The following is a 20756-nucleotide window of genomic DNA, read 5'->3' as shown; positions in this document are numbered from 1 at the left end:
TAGTGGAGGCGTGTGACAAACACATCACGCTGCTGGTGGACAAAACAGTGTATGTTGGCATGTTTTAACATTCCCTGATGAGCAACTTATGGGATGAAACCAAACTGTACCATACCAAACCTTTTTGAACTTGTTCTGGGAGAATGTAATGTGTTTCAGGTTGGGCCTTAGTTTATAGACATAACTCACAAACTATAAACACAGAGTAAGAAGAAAAGCACAACTGTGTACAATGACATCTATTTCCTAACAACTGTTTAGTTCATTTACACGTTTTGCTCAGAAGAAGATTTAGTAGATCACAAACAAAGTAGACAACTTTTTAAGGATAAAGTGTTCACATAGTATATTATTTCTTTTTTATTAGTGTTTTTTGAACCGGGTTCTTTCTAATGGCTTGCCTCCTCTGATCTCATTTGCCTGGGCGGCTGCTGCCAGCAAGGCATTTCTCCTGCAGCAGTAGAATTGCATTAAAGTAGTGTGGTCCGAAATTAACACTGACTTAATCCTAAATCTCTATTTATTTAATGTTATAATCTAATAACTTTTCTAATTCACTTTTTTCCTAACCCAATGCAGCAACCTCTGACCCTACCCTGAAAAGAAGAGTAATCATTCATAGGCTGGGCTAGTCCCTGCTATACTGAGCATCTGTTGGTTGTCAATTCAGGTGTATGCTAAGTGTCACTGGGTTACCGCAACAGAGAGGAGCCAGAAGACCGCAGCGTCTGATTGCACCTACTGCTGCGCTGAAAAGAAGAACTCCATCTTCTTTTTCAATGATGTTAATTTCTTTTGTCAGAACAGGGGTTAATCTGCCATGTTGGGAGATCTGGGAGTGTGAGCTCTCAGCTGAACTCGAGTAGCCACTCCCATCCCTTTTATAATTTGGGTCGTGATTGAAACACAGCATCAGAACTAGCTTATGCTGCATGGCTTGGAGGAGAGGTGTTTTTGGTGCTTAACTGAGGAGTTTGGAGGAGTTATCTGTGACTGTTGTGTGGGTTTGTAAGTGTGGTAATTCCCTTCACTTTTATTACTTTGGTTTTTCCCTGTTCTCCACTCCCCAGTGCATTCCTCTGTTATATGTGAGTGAATATCTGCATGCCTGGTATTTTCAGTTACCCCTTGTTTGTGTTATCTTGTTCGTGGGGTTGGTGTACTGCGGTGCACAGCAGCTCCCCTTTTCCCTGTGTGAAGGAAGAGAACAGACGGAGGGCTGATTCAGGAGATAAGGCAAGGGTGGAGGCCCTGGCATTTTCACCTTCAGAAGAATCCCGGGGAATAGAGCAAGCTAGAGCGCCCCCTCATTTAGGGATAGGGAAGGAGCCCCTGGTCCCGGGTCACCGGACAGCTGAGTCATGACACTAAGTATTCTTTTTAATGTACAGTGACAGTGCGCTCCCTCACTATTTCTGATGAGAAAGGATGAGCCAGCAATAGACTGCACTGTCAGTGAGCATTGTAAGGAGATTACCCAATGAGCAAGAAATGCAAAGATCAGATGAGTCCCTGAAACCGATGTTGCTGCAGTCAATATATCTGTGCGAAGACTAATTGCTTTGGTTTAAGAAAAAAGGGGTGAAATATCCAGCGTGCCGATCTTTCGTAAAAATAGAAAACTTTATTAAGTAATATTAAAATTCATAAGAGTCGCAACCATGTACATGGGGTTATATTTATGAGCAAACACATTTCTCATAAATATAACCCCATGTACATGGTTGCAACTCTGATGAATTTTAATATTACTTAATAAAGTTTTCTATTTTTACGAAAGATCGGCACGCTGGATATTTCACCCCTTTTTTCTTAAACCATATTGGTATTTTGAGTTTTCTTCTGTTGACAGAGTTTACTGTTCAAGTTAATTATTTTTATACGCTGATCTGACTTTCCTGGACATGGCAACATCACATAAGTGTATTTTTTTTATTTATTATCTTTTTTTAATATTGGAGGAAAAGGGTGATTTGAATATTTATGTTTTTATATTTTTTAAAACTTTTTTATCTTTATTGTATTTGTTAGTCCCCTGCATGTAATAAAAATCAGGGTCAAGCCGGGTTTCAAAGAAGCTTTATGATGACAGACACAGAGGTCTTTAACAGACCCCCAGTTGTCATAACAATCTATTGGCACCCCGCAATTGCATCATGGGAGCACCAAAGTGTGCACAGAATGAAACTTCCCAATGCCGAAGTGCTGTTAATGCCTTTTGTCAGAGTTCAACAGCGGCATACAACAGGTTAAGAGTTGCAGGTTTAGCTTTGCGCCACCTGTGGATGTTAGAGGCAGGTCCTGGCTCCTTACTCTGGCTACCAACTTGCGCCATTCATAAGGTGTTGAAAACAGTTTATTTTTGTAGGTTAAAAAATAAACAGTATTGACTGTATCCACAACATTGAAAACAATCTGAAGTAATGTTTAATCCCTCCAAAGTCAGTAAATTAAGGCAAATAATTGCTGCAGTTATGGAGGTGTACTGGACAGCGCTGTCATCTATATAGTGGTCACAGCCAGGTACTGCACATCCTCCCCCATTTGAATGAATGGGTATGGAACTGCAGTACCCTGCTGTGGCCACTGTACAGTTGATGGATCTGTGCAGCTCTGTAACTGATTGCCGACCCCTGCTAGCACCAGGAACAGCTGATTGACAGGTGCCAGATGTCGTAGACCCACTGACCCGATACTGATGAGTAGATTTAAGTGAAAGTGCTCGCTACTTGAGTTTGCATATGGTGCTTGGGTATACTGTATGTGTACTATGGATGTTGAAGAGCTGTATATATGTACTATGGATGTAGGAAAGCTGTATATGTGTACTATGGAGGTTGTAGAGCTGTATATGTGTACTATGGAGGTAGCAGAGCCCTATGTGTTATATGGATGCAGCAGAGCTGTAAATGTGCATGATGACTTTTTGGGGGGAGTCCAATTTGGGCTTTTGCTATGGATCAATATCTTTCTGTTTATGATAAAAAGTGAGCGGACACAGTGCAATCTACTTCCAATTAGTTCATTAGTTTTAATGCTCTGTACAGGTACTGTATTTATTTTCAGTCCCAAATGGTAATAAAATGTTTGCATTTAACAAATCAAATCTTTTCTGAACGCAACCTTTATTGCCAAATTTTGCATTTAATTTGGCTTTTTCTTGGACAAGACCTCTTTTTGAAACCACTCTCCAACAGTGTATCAGGATTGTTAGCACAAACCCAGCTGATAAAGAGCACTGCACTCCTATCACATTTTTTTCAATAAATGTGTCTAAGATGTGTAGTGTGAGTGTATTAATATCCTCACCTACCGTCGTCTTGTCTGGTGTCCCTCGCCATTCTGCTTTGCCTCTCACTGACGTCACCGCAGTTCAGACTATCCGGGTCACACTGCGCTCTGCTTCACCCAGAAGTGACCATCACAGTGTATACCTATAGAGCGTCAGAACATAACCCAAAGGTAACTTTGCACACGAGACTTCCAGCTCACGCATAGCACATAGAGTAAGCCAGATAGTCTGAACTGCGGTGACAAGCTTTAATAACATCGTTAGCTTTCTGTTGGTTTGTTCCCGTAATGACCAACAAAACAAACTGCTTAATTCTTCCATTTTCTAGTATTTTTTGGATCCTTCCTGGTTCCATATCTCTTTTGCCATGTTCCTCATATTTGTCGGCGTGGCAGCTTTTCCTTTCTAAACCTTGAATTCTTTCTGTATATTCAAAGTATTCAGAATCTGATTTTTTTATACTTGTTTTTACCTGCATGTCAAAAATCTCTTAGCGAGGTCAGGTTGTTCTGGCTCCTGGGAATGAAAATTATAGGTGTAATGTGTTATTAATGGTTTCTACCTTCCTGAAGTTGTCAACTGCCAGAGTTCTGACCTGTTATCTGCACTCATCCAATAAATCCGCTCTGCCATGATCTATTTCTAGAGCAAGTTTCAAGTTCAAGCTGTTACAATTAAGCATCACTATAATGATGTTAAAGTCATTTTGCCATGATAAATATGTCATCCTTAAGACTGTGCCAAAACTGTCCATGTACAAGAAACTCCCATCAATTAAAACAATTGTTCCTTAGTAGCACCCAAGACACAGATATGCATTTTAATTGAACGTACACTGAATCTTAACACTGGGTAAAATGCAGGCATGACAAACTTAAGATAATAATTAGGGATGTAAAACGGAGCAATTCATTCAAATTGTGAGTATAAGCATTTTTGTAATTATTTTTACCTCTTTTACAGACTCTTCACAGTAACAAAGAAAAATAACTAATGCATTCAAGGACTATTATTACCCCTTACCTTATATAAGCTGAAAGAAAATACAACAGCGCCACGACTCTTGCAACAAATTGCTTGCTTCTTTAAGAAAATAAAACTTACCAACATTTCTTAAATTCAACTTTCATTTACTAAAGAAGAGATTGTAATGTAATCCCGTTAAGTATCTTCCCCTAGATATTCTTCGTAGCCCCAATATGCTTTATAATGGATATTATGTTTTTTTCCTATATTTTAACCGATGACATGCAAATAGTATTTTCTTCTGCCATCATTATGAGCACCTTTCATAGGCTTTAAAGGGAATTTGTCAGCAGCATTTCACATCCCAAAATATTTAAACGCGCATGTAGCTTTTTCAAAGACAAGTCCAACAATACTTTTACATGGCCAAGCCCTTCCTCCATTACTGAGAAATCAGAGTTTAAATTAATATGCAAATAGGACTGAAGATCTGGAGCCTCTGTCACTTCAGCTATTTTTCTCGCTAGCTATAGTCCCATCCTCTGAAGACATCGCATTTGTGGTGAAACATGTTGGGGGAACATGTGCTTCAGTAAAAACTGTCCTATCTCCCTTATAATGTTGACACCCCAGGGTGTCACGAAGTGATACTTTGGCAATCGCCTTTACACTATATTAGAATAGTTTAGGCAATATAGGGACAGAACGTTTCATGTTTAGTAATATCCCACTATTTTAATTCATAATAAAAGTTTTAGGACTTGTTAGTGAGAGTTTTTGTTGGGTTATCCAAAATTGTAAATGATGGTTATATATAGCACCCTTCAAAGCCCTTTCAAGGTGTCCACAATTTGCACATAGATATAGCCACAAATTATTATCGTTTTCAAAAGTTTGAAGCAAACTCTTACCTCTCTAATAAAATATTAAAGTTGATACTCAACAGTTATCTTAATATACAATTGTGGAGTGTGATAGGGTGGCAGTTTTCAAAATGTTGCTGCCTTCAAAATTCCTATACTATTTCAGAACCCTTTACATTTCTCTATGACATAATTGTTCTCTAGAGCCCATATATTAATGACAAGATTTATATGGAACTTTCATCATCACAGAGTCTTTCCTTACAGTTTGACTAGGGATGAGCAGACCAGTGGAAATTCGAGCTCTGGTGCCTGACCCGAAATTTTTAGAAAGTGCCCAAACTTCCACCAGAACCAGAACCCTATTGAAAATAGTGGATACCCAATCTCTCTCTCCCAGACTTCAGCCTTTCTGTTCTGTTTCACCCATTTCTAATTCTGACTAAACACTGGAAAGTAGGAATACTTGGTGTATTCAATATACATGACTACTATGGAGCTTGCATACTAGACTAATTAAATCACTGATTGTATGACTGAAGATGAACAATGGGTTAAAATTTCATAGTTTCATAATTTTTAAGGTTAAAGGTAGACTAAAGTCCATCTGTCATGATCCAGGACGAAGTTTCGCTTTGGCCCGTCCTGGTCAGACAGGGGGTTAATTGTTTCTGCCTCTCTCTGGCAGAGGGCGACTATTTAATGCACACTGGACCTATTTCCGGTGTCAGTTATACTCCTGCCCTCGACTGAGTTAGTTGACCTCTGGTGTGCGTGTGCCTTGTGCCTGATATCTTGCTTGCTTGTTTGGTTTTGATACGGTTCTGTCCCTGTTACGAGTTCTGCCTGTCCCTCTTGTACTGCGCTACCTCTCGTGTATGACTCTCTGCTTGTGACTTGACTATTCTCTGCTCGTCCCTTTGGTACTGCTCTGCCCTCTTGTGTATGACCATTGGCTTTCTCTGACCTCCCATCTTTATATCCCTCCTGTACCTCGTTTGCCCGTACTGTGTATGACTTCCATTTTGCCTGACTCGGAGTTGTTGTATGGTGTCCTGCCATCTCTGAAAGCAGGACGCTAAGCCCCGCCCCTTGCAGTCACATGACCGTAGGTCCTGTGCCAGCTTGCTAACTTCAGCGTCCACAGGTCCTGTGCATCTTTACTTTCCGGCGCAGACAGGATCCTGACACTGATAGTTTGAAGCACGCATTGTCACCGCTGCTGCCCTGCTCCACAGGTATCTTTGAGCACTGTTTTTGTACTCAGGACATGCGCACTGGCTCAGTGAGCGAGTGTAGTGCGGTGTTCCTGACATTATAACTGACCATTACCATTTTTTTTTCTCTCTGCTCCCCTTCTCCTGTGTGTGTGATGGATCCTATGCACTCTCTTTCTGAGCAGGTAAAGCACCTGACTCTGATGTCTCAGAAACTCCTTGGAGAACAACGAGTTCTGGCTCAGTCTCAGCAGCTGATCGCTGATACTGTGCAGGGGGTTTATTCTTTGCGGGCTCGGGACGCTACTTTGGTTTCCCCTGAGTCTCCTGTTAAGTTACCGGATACCTTTTCTGGAGATAAAAAGGAATTCAGAGTCTTCAAAGAGGGCTGTAAGCTATTTTTTCTTTGAGACCACACTCTTCTGGGAATGAAAGCCAGAGAGTGGGGGTCATTATGTCTCTGTTAAGAGGAGCCCCCCAGGCTTGGGCTTTCTCCCTTCCGACCACGGCCCCTGAGCGTATGACTGTGGATGCATTTTTTGAGGCCCTGGGGCATGTTTATGATGAGCCTGATCGGATACGTATGGCTGAGGACATGGTGATGAGTGTGTGCCAGGGGAAGCACTCAGCCAAGTGGTTTTGTTCAGAGTTCAGATGCTGGGCTGCTGAGGTCTGCTGGAATGATACCGCCCTCCGGGGTTTGTTCCATAGAGGCCTGTCTAAACATCTAAAAGATGCCTTGGCTCTCCACCCTCCACCTGATTCCCTGGAGGAGGCTATGACACAGGCCGTCCGAATGAATCGCAGGCTACAGGCGAAGGGAGTGATGCAGATTGAGACACCGTTATTCTCCCAAGGAAGGGGAGCCAGTCCTACATTGGGAACCATCGACCTAAAAGAGAAAGAAAGGAGACAACGACTCGAGGGAAAATGCTGTTTTTTCTGTGGCGATTCTGGACATTGGAAAAAGGATTGCCCCTCTTGTCCTCGGACCAACAAGTGACTGAGCCCGGGTGATTGTCGTGGAGATCACCCAGGCTCCCAGCTACCCTTTCCTGCATTTTCAAAAATGTTGCTGCAAGTGGAACTTTGTTGTGGGAGTGGCTCCACATCCACTTCTGCCTTTGTGGATTGCGGATCATCATTAAACTTTATTGACTCTGACCTGGTGCCCAGGTGTAAGTTAGGGACAGTTAGGTTGGAGACTCCAATTCACATTGTTGCCATTGACAAAACACCACTGGTTAAAAATGACGTTATGTTTCGTACAGAGGAGTTTCTCCTTAAAGTGAGTTCCTTGCACCAGGAACATATTTCAGGTTTTGTTATGGACAACCTGCCTGCGGGACTGGTGTTGGGGTTCCCCTGGTTACAAGTGCATAATCCAGTGATTAATTGGGAATCTCAGGACATTGTTAAATGGGGTCCCTATTGTTCTGAAAACTGTCTGGTTACTGTGTCTGTGTCGTCCGTGGGTCTGGAAGGTAGGAAGGTATTCCGGAGTACCTGAAAGACTATACGGAAGTTTTCTCCGAAAAAGGGGCCGAGGTTTTACCACCACACCACCCATTTGATTGTGCCATTGACCTCGTTCCAGGTGCTAAATTGCCCAAGGCCCGCTTGTATAACCTTTCAGGTCCAGAACGGGCTGCAATGAAGGAATATATTTCCGAGACTCTCCGTAAGGGACACATTCGTCCTTCTGTTTCTCCCGTGGCGGCGGCGTTCTTTTTTGTAAAGAAAAAAGAGGGTGGTTTACGCCCATGCCTCGATTTTTGTGAGTTAAATAAGATAACTGTGAGGAATACATATCCCCTTCCACTTATTCCTGATTTATACAACCAATTGTCCGGAGCTAAGTGGTTTTCTAAACTAGATCTACGGGGAGCGTATAACCTTATCAGAGTCCAGGATGGAGATGACTGGAAAACTGCTTTTCTCACAACGGAAGGGTTGTTTGAAAATTTGGTCATGCCTTTCGGCCTGACCAATGCGCCAGCAGTCTTCCAAAATTTCATAAACTATGTGTTCTATGATTTTATTGGACGTTTTATGGTGGTATATTTCGATGACATACTGATCTACTCACCTGATAAACAGGCTCACATTGGTCATTTTCGGGCATTTCTCCAAAGGCTCCGGGAGAACTGTCTCTTTGCTAAACTTGAAAAGTGTTTAATTTTTGTTCAAGAACTGTCTTTTCTGGGGTTCATTGTGTCTGCTGAAGGGTATCGCATGAATCCTAATAAGGTGCAGGCCATTGTCGAGTGGGTTCAACCTTGTGATTTGAAGGCTCTGCAGCGTTTCCTAGGGTTCGCCAATTATTATTGTAAATTTATAAGGGGGTTCTCACAGGTGGTTAAACCCCTCACAGACATGACTCAAAAGGGGGTTGATATCAAGAATTGGTCAGCCGCAGCGGTAGCGGCGTTTCAGTTTTTGAAAAAAATGTTTCATGTCTGCCCCGGTTCTTATTCAACCGGACCCGTCTGAACCATTTATTGTCGAGATAGACGCCTCAGAGGTGGGGGTGGGAGTGGTATTGTCCCAGGGACCCACTACTTTGACCAATTTGAGACCTTGTGCCTTTTTCTCGAAGAAATTCTCCCCTGCGGAGAGAAACTATGATGTTGGGAATCGAGAACTTTTGGCCGTAAAGTTGGCCTTTGAAGAATGGAGGCATTTTTTGGAGGGGACTGTCCATTCTATAACCGTAATTACGGACCACAAAAACCTAGCTTACATTGAGTCAGCTAAAAGGTTGACTCCCAGGCAGGGTAGATGGTCACTTTTTTTTCCCGATTCAACTTCTCGATCACTTTTCGGCCAGGATCCAAAAATGTCAGAGCTGATGCCTTGTCACGCTGTCTAGATCCGGTGTCCCCCCGGAACCTCCATCCTCCATTCTTCAGCCTGGGGTGGTGGTGGCAGGTGTTTCTAATATGTTGGAACGGGAGTTTCGGGAAGCCCAGTCTCTTGCACCTCCGGCTAAGCCGGTGAATAAACTTTTTGTGCCAGCTCAGTTTCATCTCAAGGTCCTCCGAGAGTTCCATGACTCAGTTCTGGGTGGACATCCAGGGATCTCGGCTACCCGGAAGGCCATCGCTAGAACATTCTGGTGGTCTTCTTTAGCCTCTGATGTTGGGGAATATGGGTCTGCTTGTGATGTTTGTGCCCGTGCGAAAACCCCACATAACCGGCTGGCCGGGGAATTGGTACCATTGCCAATTCCTGAGAGACCATGGACCCATTTGTCCATGGATTTCATCACCAACCTGCCCCCCTCCAAGGGTAATACCGTCGTTTGGGTTGTGGTGGACAGGTTTAGTAAGCAGGCACATTTTGTACCTTTGGCAGCTCTTCCTAATGCGGAAACATTGTCCAGATTGTTTGTTGAGCATGTGGTGCGGTTGCATGGGGTACCCTTGAATGTGGTGTCTGATAGAGTAGGGCAATTTGTTTCCAGATTTTGGAGGGATTTTTGTAAGAGGTTGGGTATTGGTCTGTCCTTTTCATCCGCTTTTCATCCAGAGTCTAATGGGCAGACTGAGCGGACCAATCAGTCTCTGGAGCAAATTCTGCATTGCTTGACCTCAGCCCGACAGGATGATTGGTGTTCTGTGTTACCGTTGGCCGAGTTTGCACTTAGCAACCATATTAACCAGTCTACGGGTATATCCCCCTTTTCCTGCAACTATGGGTTTCATCCTCATTTTAGAGAATTTTCCCGTTTGAATTCTGGGTGTTCTAGGGCGGATGAGACGATCCAGCAGTTGGGGGAGGTATGCTGGGAGGTCCAGAGTAACATTACGAAGGCTCAGGATAAATTTAAATCTTTTGCAGACAAAAAACGATCCACGGGACCGGTGTTTCAGGTTGGGGATAAGGTATGGTTATCCACCAAGAATATAAGGCTCAAGGTCCCCTCGGCGAAGCTTGGACCCAAGTTTATATGTCCCTATGAAATTACCGAAGCAGTTAACCAGGTGGCTTTTCGGTTGCGTCTCCCGCCATCTCTGCGGATCCCAAATGTTTTCCATATGGCCCTTTTGAAACCTGTGAGGTCCGGTGGGGAGGGACCATCAGCTTCCCCGCCACCGGTTTTGGTAGACGGGCAGTCTGAGTACGAGGTGGAACGAATTGTCGACTCCAGGTTGGTCCATCGTGCCCTTCAATATCTGGTACATTGGAAAGGCTACGTCCTGAGGAACGCTCGTGGGTTCCTGCTCGATCAGTTCATGCGGATCGGTTGGTCCGGGCCTTTCACGCCAAGTATCCTGAGAAACCTGGGGGTCCAGTGGCCCCCCCATTGAGAGGAGGGTACTGTCATGATCCAGGACGGAGTTTTGCTTTGGCCCGTCCTGGTCAGACAGGGGGTTAATTGTTTCTGCCTCTCTCTGGCAGAGGGAGGCTATTTAATGCACACTGGACCTAGGTCCGGTGTCAGTTATACTCCTGCCCTCGGAGTTAGTTGACCTCTGGTGTACGTGTGCCTTGTGCCTGATATCTTGCTTGCTTGTTTGGATTTGATACGGTTCTGTCCCTGTTATGAGTTCTGCCTGTCCCTCTTGTACTACGCTACCTCTCGTGTATGACTCTCTGCTTGTGACTTGACTATTCTCTGCTCGTCCCTTTGGTACCGCTCTGCCCTCTTGTGTATGACCCTTGGCTTTGTCTGACCTCCCATCTGTATATCCCTCCTGTACCTCGCTTGCCCGTGCTGTGTATGACTTCCGTTTTGCCTGACTCGGAGTTGTTGTATGATGTCCTGCCATCTCTGAAAGCAGGATGCTAAGCCCCACCCCCTTGCAGTCACATGACCGTAGGTCCTGTGCCAGCTTGCTAACTTCAGCATCCACAGGTCCTGTGCATCTTTACTTTCCGGCGCTGACAGGATCCTGACACTGATAGTTAGAAGCACGCATTGTCACCGCTGCTGCCCTGCTCCACAGGTATCTTTGAGCACTGTTTTTGTACTCAGGACATGCGCACTGGCTCAGTGAGCGAGTGTAGTGCGGTGTTCCTGACACCATCAAGTTGAACCTATAGCCTAACATGTTGATCCAAAGGAAGGCAAAAACTCCACTGGGCAGACACTAAAATGTCCTTATTAGTGGAAAAATTTCTTCCCAACTCTACATATGGCAATTAGACTAGTTCCATGGATCAACACCCGTCAATATTGAAAAGGTTATGAGTAGATTCATCTCTCTTAGATCCAATCTTGTCAACATCCCATGGACCCTAAACCCCCCTCAACATTCTTATACTCTATACAGTCTAAATTTAACAACTAAGTGTAGCTATCAATTTTTGACCAGAGTGAGACCCCCTGTCTCCAATTCATAAACAAAAAGTACCAGATATGATATAAACAATTCTACAAGAATTCTATAAACTTGACGCATCATAAACTTCCGAAAACAAGCTATATGAAGTGATGACTTTGGAATCTCTCAACAAAACACCTTCAAAGAAAAAAAATATCCTCATTATGTAACATTCTTATTTAAAAATACATCCGCTTACTCAAATGAGAGAAAGACCTGAAGATATAACTGGCAGAAGATCAATGGCAAACTACGCTCCATAACATTTGTAAAACTTTTCGAATAAATAATATTTAAAACAAGCTTCAATTGATCCTTTACTTCTAGTAGATAAAACCTAATATGCCCGGGAACCTGCCTATTATGCCTTCTTAAAGGTTCAAGAAAACACATGTATAAGGGCCTATTCATTATGCCCAGTGTTGTACATGCCAGTTAATAAAGTTTAGTTTACGGCTGCGCGCACACGCTGCGGATTCACCTGAAGATTTTTCTGTGCGAATCCGCAGGTAAAGTGACCTGTGGTTTTCCTGCAGATTTACCAGCGGTTTTCCCCTGCGGTTTGATACCTGGACAATGGAACAGGTGTCAAACCGCAGCGGAATCCGCAGAAAGAATTGACATGTTGCGGATTTAAAACCTGCAGCGTGTGCACTGCGGATTTGAAAACCCATAGGATAACACTATACTGTACAGACCTGGTTGGCCTTCATCTGCACTTGCTTCATCTGGCTTCATGGGAGCGATCCAGTAATGTTCAGGTACAGATTGCACTTGATGTGGTCATGCTCTAAATGTATTTAGGAGGCCGTAATGGCACAGCATTTATTAAAAATATATAGAGTAGGACCCCCCATATGAGATTGCCTTGGCGCGGCGGGGTGGCTCAATTGAATTGATCAATTTTTTTGCTAAATATCTCATTTTTGAATACAGCTAGACATTATGTGCATATGCACTCCAATTTATGCGTTCTAACCTTAAGCAGTGCTGGCTTCCCCCCCTATTTTCAAGTTGTTGGTTTGTGGCTCACCACCACTGTTGCCGTGCACGCTTGGTTATGTCCGCCATAATTTTTCTGTGTTCATTGTGATGGATTAGGCTGCTGTGCACACACGGCAGCCCCACCCTGCCCCAAGCTTTATTTAATTGTGCACCTGTGTCTGGACCAACATCGCCCTTCATCTATGTTTGCTGGTCAGGCAATGTGTGGAGGCCATTCCTGATATGTCTGTGTTCAGACCTGGTTGGCCTTCATCTGCACTTGCTTCATCTGGCTTCATGGGAGCGATCCAGTAATGTTCAGGTACAGATTGCACTTGATGTGGTCATGCTCTAAATGTATTTAGGAGGCCGTAATGGCACAGCATTTATTAAAAATATATAGAGTAGGACCCCCCATATGAGATTGCCTTGGCGCGGCGGGGTGGCTCAATTGAATTGATCAATTTTTTTGCTAAATATCTCATTTTTGAATACAGCTAGACATTATGTGCATATGCACTCCAATTTATGCGTTCTAACCTTAAGCAGTGCTGGCTTCCCCCCCTATTTTCTTGTTGTTGGTTTGTGGCTCACCACCACTGTTGCCGTGCACGCTTAGTTATGTCCGCCATAATTTTTCTGTGTTCATTGTGATTGATTAGGCTGCTGTGCACACACACGGCAGCCCCACCCTGCCCCAAGCTTTATTTAATTGTGCACCTGTGTCTGGACCAACATCGCCCTTCATCTATGTTTGCTGGTCAGGCAATGTGTGGAGGCCATTCCTGATATGTCTGTGTTCAGACCTGGTTGGCCTTCATCTGCACTTGCTTCATGGGAGCGATCCAGTAATGTTCAGGTACAGATTGCACTTGATGTGGTCATGCTCTAAATGTATTTAGGAGGCCGTAATGGCACAGCATTTATTAAAAATATATAGAGTAGGACCCCCCATATGAGATTGCCTTGGCGCGGCGGGGTGGCTCAATTGAATTGATCAATTTTTTTGCTAAATATCTCATTTTTGAATACAGCTAGACATTATGTGCATATGCACTCCAATTTATGTGTTCTAACCTTAAGCAGTGCTGGCTTCCCCCCCTATTTTCTTGTTGTTGGTTTGTGGCTCACCACCACTGTTGCCGTGCACGCTTGGTTATGTCCGCCATAATTTTTCTGTGTTCATTGTGATGGATTAGGCTGCTGTGCACACACGGCAGCCCCACCCTGCCCCAAGCTTTATTTAATTGTGCACCTGTGTCTGGACCAACATCACCCTTCATCTATGTTTGCTGGTCAGGCAATGTGTGGAGGCCATTCCTGATATGTCTGTGTTCAGACCTGGTTGGCCTTCATCTGCACTTGCTTCATCTGGCTTCATGGGAGCGATCCAGTAATGTTCAGGTACAGATTGCACTTGATGTGGTCATGCTCTAAATGTATTTAGGAGGCCGTAATGGCACAGCATTTATTAAAAATATATAGAGTAGGACCCCCCATATGAGATTGCCTTGGCGTGGCGGGGTGGCTCAATTGAATTGATCAATTTTTTCGCTAAATATCTCATTTTTGAATACAGCTAGACATTATGTGCATATGCACTCCAATTTATGCGTTCTAACCTTAAGCAGTGCTGGCTTCCCCCCCTATTTTCTATACTGTACACTGCCTGCGGAACTGCTGCGGATCCGCAGAGGCAAATCCGATGCGGATCCGCAGCAGAATCCGCAGCGTGTGTACATACCCTACTACTGCAGTTTTCAATATTTTGAGAGGCGCTGTTTTTAAAATGATATCACTTTTGCTTTTTTTCCAAGATTTACATCCCCTAAATTTACTTCAAATTGAATAGGTCCCTAAAAAATAGATTTTCTAAATTTCCATGAAAAAAATGAAAAATTGCAGCTTCCTTTTTATAGCTTCCAACACCCTAACAATGTAAAAGCACATTTTTCAGATGGAGCTTATGTAAAAGGAGACATGATGCCCTTGTTACAATTCAGACCAGTGTCACTTTACGGGGAAATAACTCTAGAATGCTTCAACATATCACAGGGATTCTGAGATTGTTTTTTTCGTGGCGCATTGTACTCCATGGTAGCAATAAATATTGGTCGGAATGTTTTGCTTTTATTTATGAAAATATGAAAAATGTAACAAAAAAAAATGAAAATTTTGCAATTTTCAAACTTTTAATTTGTATGCTCTTAAACCAGATAGTTATACCACACAAAATAGATAGTAATAAGAGTATTTACCACATGTCTACTTTGCAACAGCATCATTTTTGAAACAATATTTTTTTGTTATGAAGTTAGAAGGGTTAAAAGTTGAATAGCAATTTTTAATTTTCCCAATAATATGTACAACACCAATTTTTTTCTTTTAGGGACCACATCACATTTCAAGTTACTTTGAGGAGCCTATGTAACAGAAAATACGCAAAAATGACACTATTTAAAAAACTGCATTCCTCAAAGTGACCAAAACCACATTCAAAAACTTTATTAACCCTTTAGGTGAATCACAGTAATTAAAGCAACATGGGAGGAAAAATGAAAATTTTAATTTTTCTCACAAAAATGTTGCTTTAGCTCCATTTTTTTCATTTTCACAGTGGTAACAGGAGAAAATGGACCATACATTCGTGTGTAAATTCTCCTGAGTACAATCATACCCAATATGTGGTGGGAAAACTACTGTTTGGGTGCATGACAGGGCTCGGAAGTGAAGGTGCATCAATTGATCTTTGGAGCTTAAGATTTGCTGGAACACATAGTTGACGCCATGCTGCATTTGCTGAACCCTTAATGTGCCAACCCCTCACAAGTGATTCAGTTTTGGAACTACATCCTGTTAGGTGTCGAGTTTCCCTCACTGCACAGGGGGAATCTCAAGCCATGTCCTCTGTGGTCTCCCATTCTTCTGTAGCCACAGAGATTCCTGCTCAGCAGAGACATCACTCCAGGTGTCTTCCCCAGACTGATGCTAGGCGTCTGGTGGCTCCTTCTGGCTCTGCTATAACTCCATGCTTGAGTCAGCAGCAAGTAGATGCTTCTGGGACAAAGTCCTGTCTTTGGGGTACTGAGCATGCCCGTGGGACAACCTCTCATTGGAGGTCGGAGGTCACATGCGCAGCTCCCCTTCCTGCTCGGATTGGTCCACTACTGGGAAGGTCCCGGAAGGATGCCGCTATAAAAGAGTCGCATGGCCTCTCTGCCATGTGCTAGTATAGACTCTAATGGTTAGTTGTGTATGATGATGGATGCTTGAGACTGGTGACTGACTCATTAAGAAACCCCTACCCTTGGTTGTGTTCAGGGTTAGTGTTTAGAGTCAGCGACGAGTAGTGGAACTGCCTAGCGCCGCAGTGCCCCAGGCTCCTCTCACAAAGTAACGCCAGAGTGTGCCATCCAGCAAGAGGCACATTGTACCGCATACTGCAGGGTCCGTCAGTGCGGCGCTGTGCGCTAATAGAGCGTTTTCCAGTTAAGCGTAAGCTGGTTAGTGGCGTCCACCAGTGCGGCGCTGCATGCACCAGTAGCGGTGCTTCCTTTCTTTATTCAGTCCTAGCATCGCAGTTGCGGTGTCAAACGCTAGTGGGACTAGAGGGACTCCAACCCTGTGTCCTTGGGGCAGAGTCCTGTGTCCCTTTACTAGCGCTCACCCTGCCGAGCCCTGTGAAGTTAACAGGCTCCAGCGTTGGCTTCTGCGGCTCTATGCAGTAACAGAGTTCGCTCCTGAGCACACCGGGTCAGCGGTTATCCCGCCGGTGCTCAGTTAGTGTCCACCTTTACTAAGCAGTAGTTTACCACCTCTGCACGGTGGACCCCAGGCTGCGAACACACCTTACTATTATTTTATTATTTGGTGCGTTCCGCCAGCCCTAACACATCCCTCAAAAAACTTACATAGAGGTGAGTTAAGAACATTACATACACGCACAGGAACTTCACAGAATTTTGTAATGTTGAGCTGTGAAAAATAGAAAATAAATTTTTCCCTCATTTTTCTTTTTCAGAAAGGACCCCACAATTTGCTGTAAAATGTCTTCTGAGTACGGAGATACCTAATATGTGCTGGAAAACTACTGTTTGGGCACATGACAGAGTTTGGATGGGAAGCAGCGTCAATTGTATTCTGGAGTGCACTTTCGGCTGATATACCATATTTTTCGCTTTATAAGACATATCTAATTATAAAACGCACCTAGGTATCTGTGTGTGGTGGCTCTTGAAGCAATGACTCAAGCAGCAGTCCACTCCTTGTGAATCTCCCCCAAATTTTTGAATGGCCTTTTCTTAACAATCCTTTCAAGGCTGCTGTTATCCCGGTTGCTTGTGCACCTTTTTCTACCTCACTTTTTCCTTCCACTCAACTTTCCATTAATATGCTTGGATACAGCACTCTGTGAGCAGCCAGCTTCTTTAGCAATGACCTTTTGTGGCTTACCCTCCTTGTGGAGTGTGTCAATGACTGCCTTCTAGACATCTGTCAAGTCAGCAGTCTTCCCCATGATTGTGCAGCATACTGAAACATGCTAAACCCTTAGGAAGCCTTTGCAGGTGTTTTTTGTTAATTATTCTAATTTACTGAGATTATTACTTTTGGGTTTTCATTGGCTATAAGCCATAATCATTAACATTAACAGAAATAAACACTTGAAATCGATCACTCTGTTTGTAATGACTCTATGTAATATGAGTTTCACATTTCGTATTGAAGAATTGAAATAAATTAACTTTTTGATGATATTCTAATTTTTTGAGTACCACCTGTGTATATACAGCTTGCAACACTCAGGAACATTGCGAACCTGGAGAGGAGTTTATAGCTGGGTTGCAGTTAGAAGAAGAGGTAAGGGGGAAAAATGCCAGGGATTCCAGTCCTGATTTGGTGCAACCTAGTATATATGCCTGTTAGGCAGAGATTAGGAATGTAAGCCCAGGACTTGGATCACTACAGCAGGACTATGTTCCTAGCATTCAGGAAAACAACTGCTGTAGGAAGGAGGGAAATAAAAGTGCAGCAAAGGCCAAACAGATGTTTGTGGTAGGGGACTCTATTATTAGATGGACAGACAGGATCATCTGCTACCAAGACAGTGAATGCTGAACAGTGTGTTTTGCCAAGTGTTTGGGTTTGGCATATTGCGGATCGGATAGACAAATTTCTAGATGGGGCTGAGGAAAACCCAACAGTCATGGAAATCATCGGTGCTAATGATGAAGTTAGAGAGAGGTGGAAGTTCCTTTTCATTAAATCCAACTTAAGACCTGTGCTCAATGATGATACTGGGGAGGGCTGCAACAATTTGGAGTCAGCATGGGTAAATGTACATAATGTACGTGGACCCATCCTAGTAACACGACGTGCAGGCCGGTAACTAAAACAACAAGACATGGCACGTGTAACTGTCCTGTGTGACACGACCCGCAGGCCGGTAACTAAAACAACAAGACAAGGGGAAGGGAAACAGTTACAATGGTGGGCCCTGCGATAGGGAACGGGGAAGTGGAGACCTCCTGCACTCCCCTGAGTCAGTGTCCCTCACACTCCTAACGTTCCCTATACAGGCTCCTCACCTCTCGTCGAGCCGGAACCTGTGACCCTAGCACACCCTACACCTATCCCTTGCTAGGGAGCTGGGTGATGCAGGCACTGGCCCCACCATTTTACTAATACACACCAGAGAAAAATACAAACAGGGAAACACCACTTAGCTTTGCTCTGTTGCTCTTGGTCCCAGCAACAGAGTCCACCACCAGAATGCTGCTTTCCCCCTGAATAGCTGCCACCAAGCTCTGTCAGAGCTGCAAGGAAATCCCCTCTGACTCCTTCCACACCAGGGCTCTGACTGAGCTGCCAGGACCTCTCTCTAGATCCTTTCTCCACCAAGGATGGTTGAAATGAACACTATCACCAACCGTGATTGCAACACCCGGCACTCTTTTATAGCAGAGCCAGAGCAATCACACCTGCTTTATAATCATGTGCAATAACGCTCACCACCACTGGGGGCAAACTAGAACAAAAGACACCACTGTGTAATAATCCTAATGGCCACCGGGGGCAAACCAAACTTAAGCACACAGCTTAAGAAAAAAAAAAAGGTTACCTGTGCTTTTTATCTGTCATGATCCAGCATGGATCATGACACATGGTGATGGCAATAATGCAAACTTGCTAATTGGAGTCTGCTACAAGCCTGCTAATATAGCTGAACTGGTAAAAGATAAAATGCTGCAACAAATTAAAAAGGCAGCAAGTAATAATAGGGTCGACTCCTTGTATTATTGGGGATTTTAACTATCCAGACACTCAATGGGACATAAAATCTTCTGGTTTTGCTAAAAGCTGCAAGTTCTTATCTGCAATTCAAGACAATTATCTATCTCAGCTGGTAAATGAACCAACCAAAGAAGATAATCCAATGTATCTGGTTCTGTCAAATAAACCAGATACCATTTCAGATCTGCAGATCAGGAAGTTTTTGTGATGCACTGACCATAATGTAATATTCAATATAAAATATAGAAATGCTAAAACCTGGACATTTTGGAAAGCTGATTTCAACAAATTGAGGGAAGTTCTTAATCACCTAGACTGGTAACTTGGGATACTGAACATAAATGGGACTTGTTTAACTCCTTAATGATCGCCGATACGCCTTTTAACTGTGGTAGTTAAGGGTACTTAAACCACAGTGCCATGAATTCACGGCGCTGTGGAAAAAGTGTATAGACGAGACCCCAGAGAACATGATTTGTGTCTTTTTGTACCGACCCCGGTGTTGCGATCACCGTTATTAACCTTATAACGCGATTGCAGATAAAAGTCTTATGTGCCATTTAATTTCTCTCTCCTCTGATGTGATCGCACATCAGAGGAGAGAGAAATAGGGTCTCCGATCCCCCTGGTACCTCCCGGTGTATCCTGGCTTCCCCCCACGGCCAGCGGCATTTTCTTATGGTAAGAAAATGGCGGGCACATGCATAGTGTGCCCACCGAGATCTGCCGGCCAGCACCCGGCAACTATAGAATGATTTTTCCTATTGGTTCATTTTGGTCACTATGATAGACCCTATCACAGTGATCAAAATAAAAAATAGTAAATAAACCCAACCTTTATCAACCCTTAGTTAGGGAAAAATAATGAAATAAAGGAAATATATTTATTTGGAGTTAGGCTAAAGTGAGTTGGGCTAAAGTTAGGGTTGAGGTTAGAGTTAGGTCTCCACCCCTCCCTTGTGGGCCGTGCACATATAAGCCATCTTCCACAGCGTGTCCACTTTGGACATTACCTTTCTGAATCCTGCTCATATAGGTACTATTCACATGGTCAGGTTTTAAACACATTGGTTAGGGACTGCTCTGATATTGGTATACCTTGACGTTTGGTAGAGCGGCTTAGTATACATTTTTTGCAAAAAACGTATCAAATAAATACCCTGTTTTGTTATCATCTTTTTACTAGCACTTGCTGTTTACTGTTATATATATTTTTTCACAACAGAGTATTTTTATATGTTTGTTATACTGTGTTTTTCTGTGTTTTAGATAAAAGAGAAAGTAGACATGTTTGGTGTCTATGAACTCGTAATAACCTGGAGAATCATAGTGGCAGGTCAGTGTTAGTATTTAGTGAACCTAGCAAAAAAGACAAACCAAAAACAAGTGTGGGATTGCATTTTTTTGCAATTTCACCGCACTTGGAATTTTTTTCCCGTTTTCGAGTACATGACATGGTAAAACCAATGGTGTCATTCAAAAGTACAACTCGTCCTGCAAAAATAAGCCCCCACATGACCATATTGATGGAAAAATAAAAAAGTTATGGCTCTGGGAAGAAGGGGAACGAAAAACGAAAACGCAAAACCAAAAAAGCTCCGGTCATTAAGGGGTTAAGGAGTCATAGAAACTTTGTGTATATGTGCATGGTGCTTTTGCATGGCAGTGGCATCTTATTCTTAAAGGGTTTGTCCAAAACTAACATTGATGGCCTATCCATAGGATACCTGACACTACCGCCTATCTGCTGCTCCCGGTGCCAGTGGTGGACAATATTCCATTGATTGAGCTTTTTCCTATGCTTTTATGAAAA

The sequence above is a fragment of the Dendrobates tinctorius genome, unplaced genomic scaffold (assembly GCF_039654945.1).
Source record: "Dendrobates tinctorius isolate UK_male_01 unplaced genomic scaffold, ASM3965494v1 ptg000231l, whole genome shotgun sequence".
Taxonomy (NCBI): Eukaryota; Metazoa; Chordata; class Amphibia; order Anura; family Dendrobatidae; genus Dendrobates; species Dendrobates tinctorius.
This window is presented reverse-complemented; position numbering follows the sequence as displayed.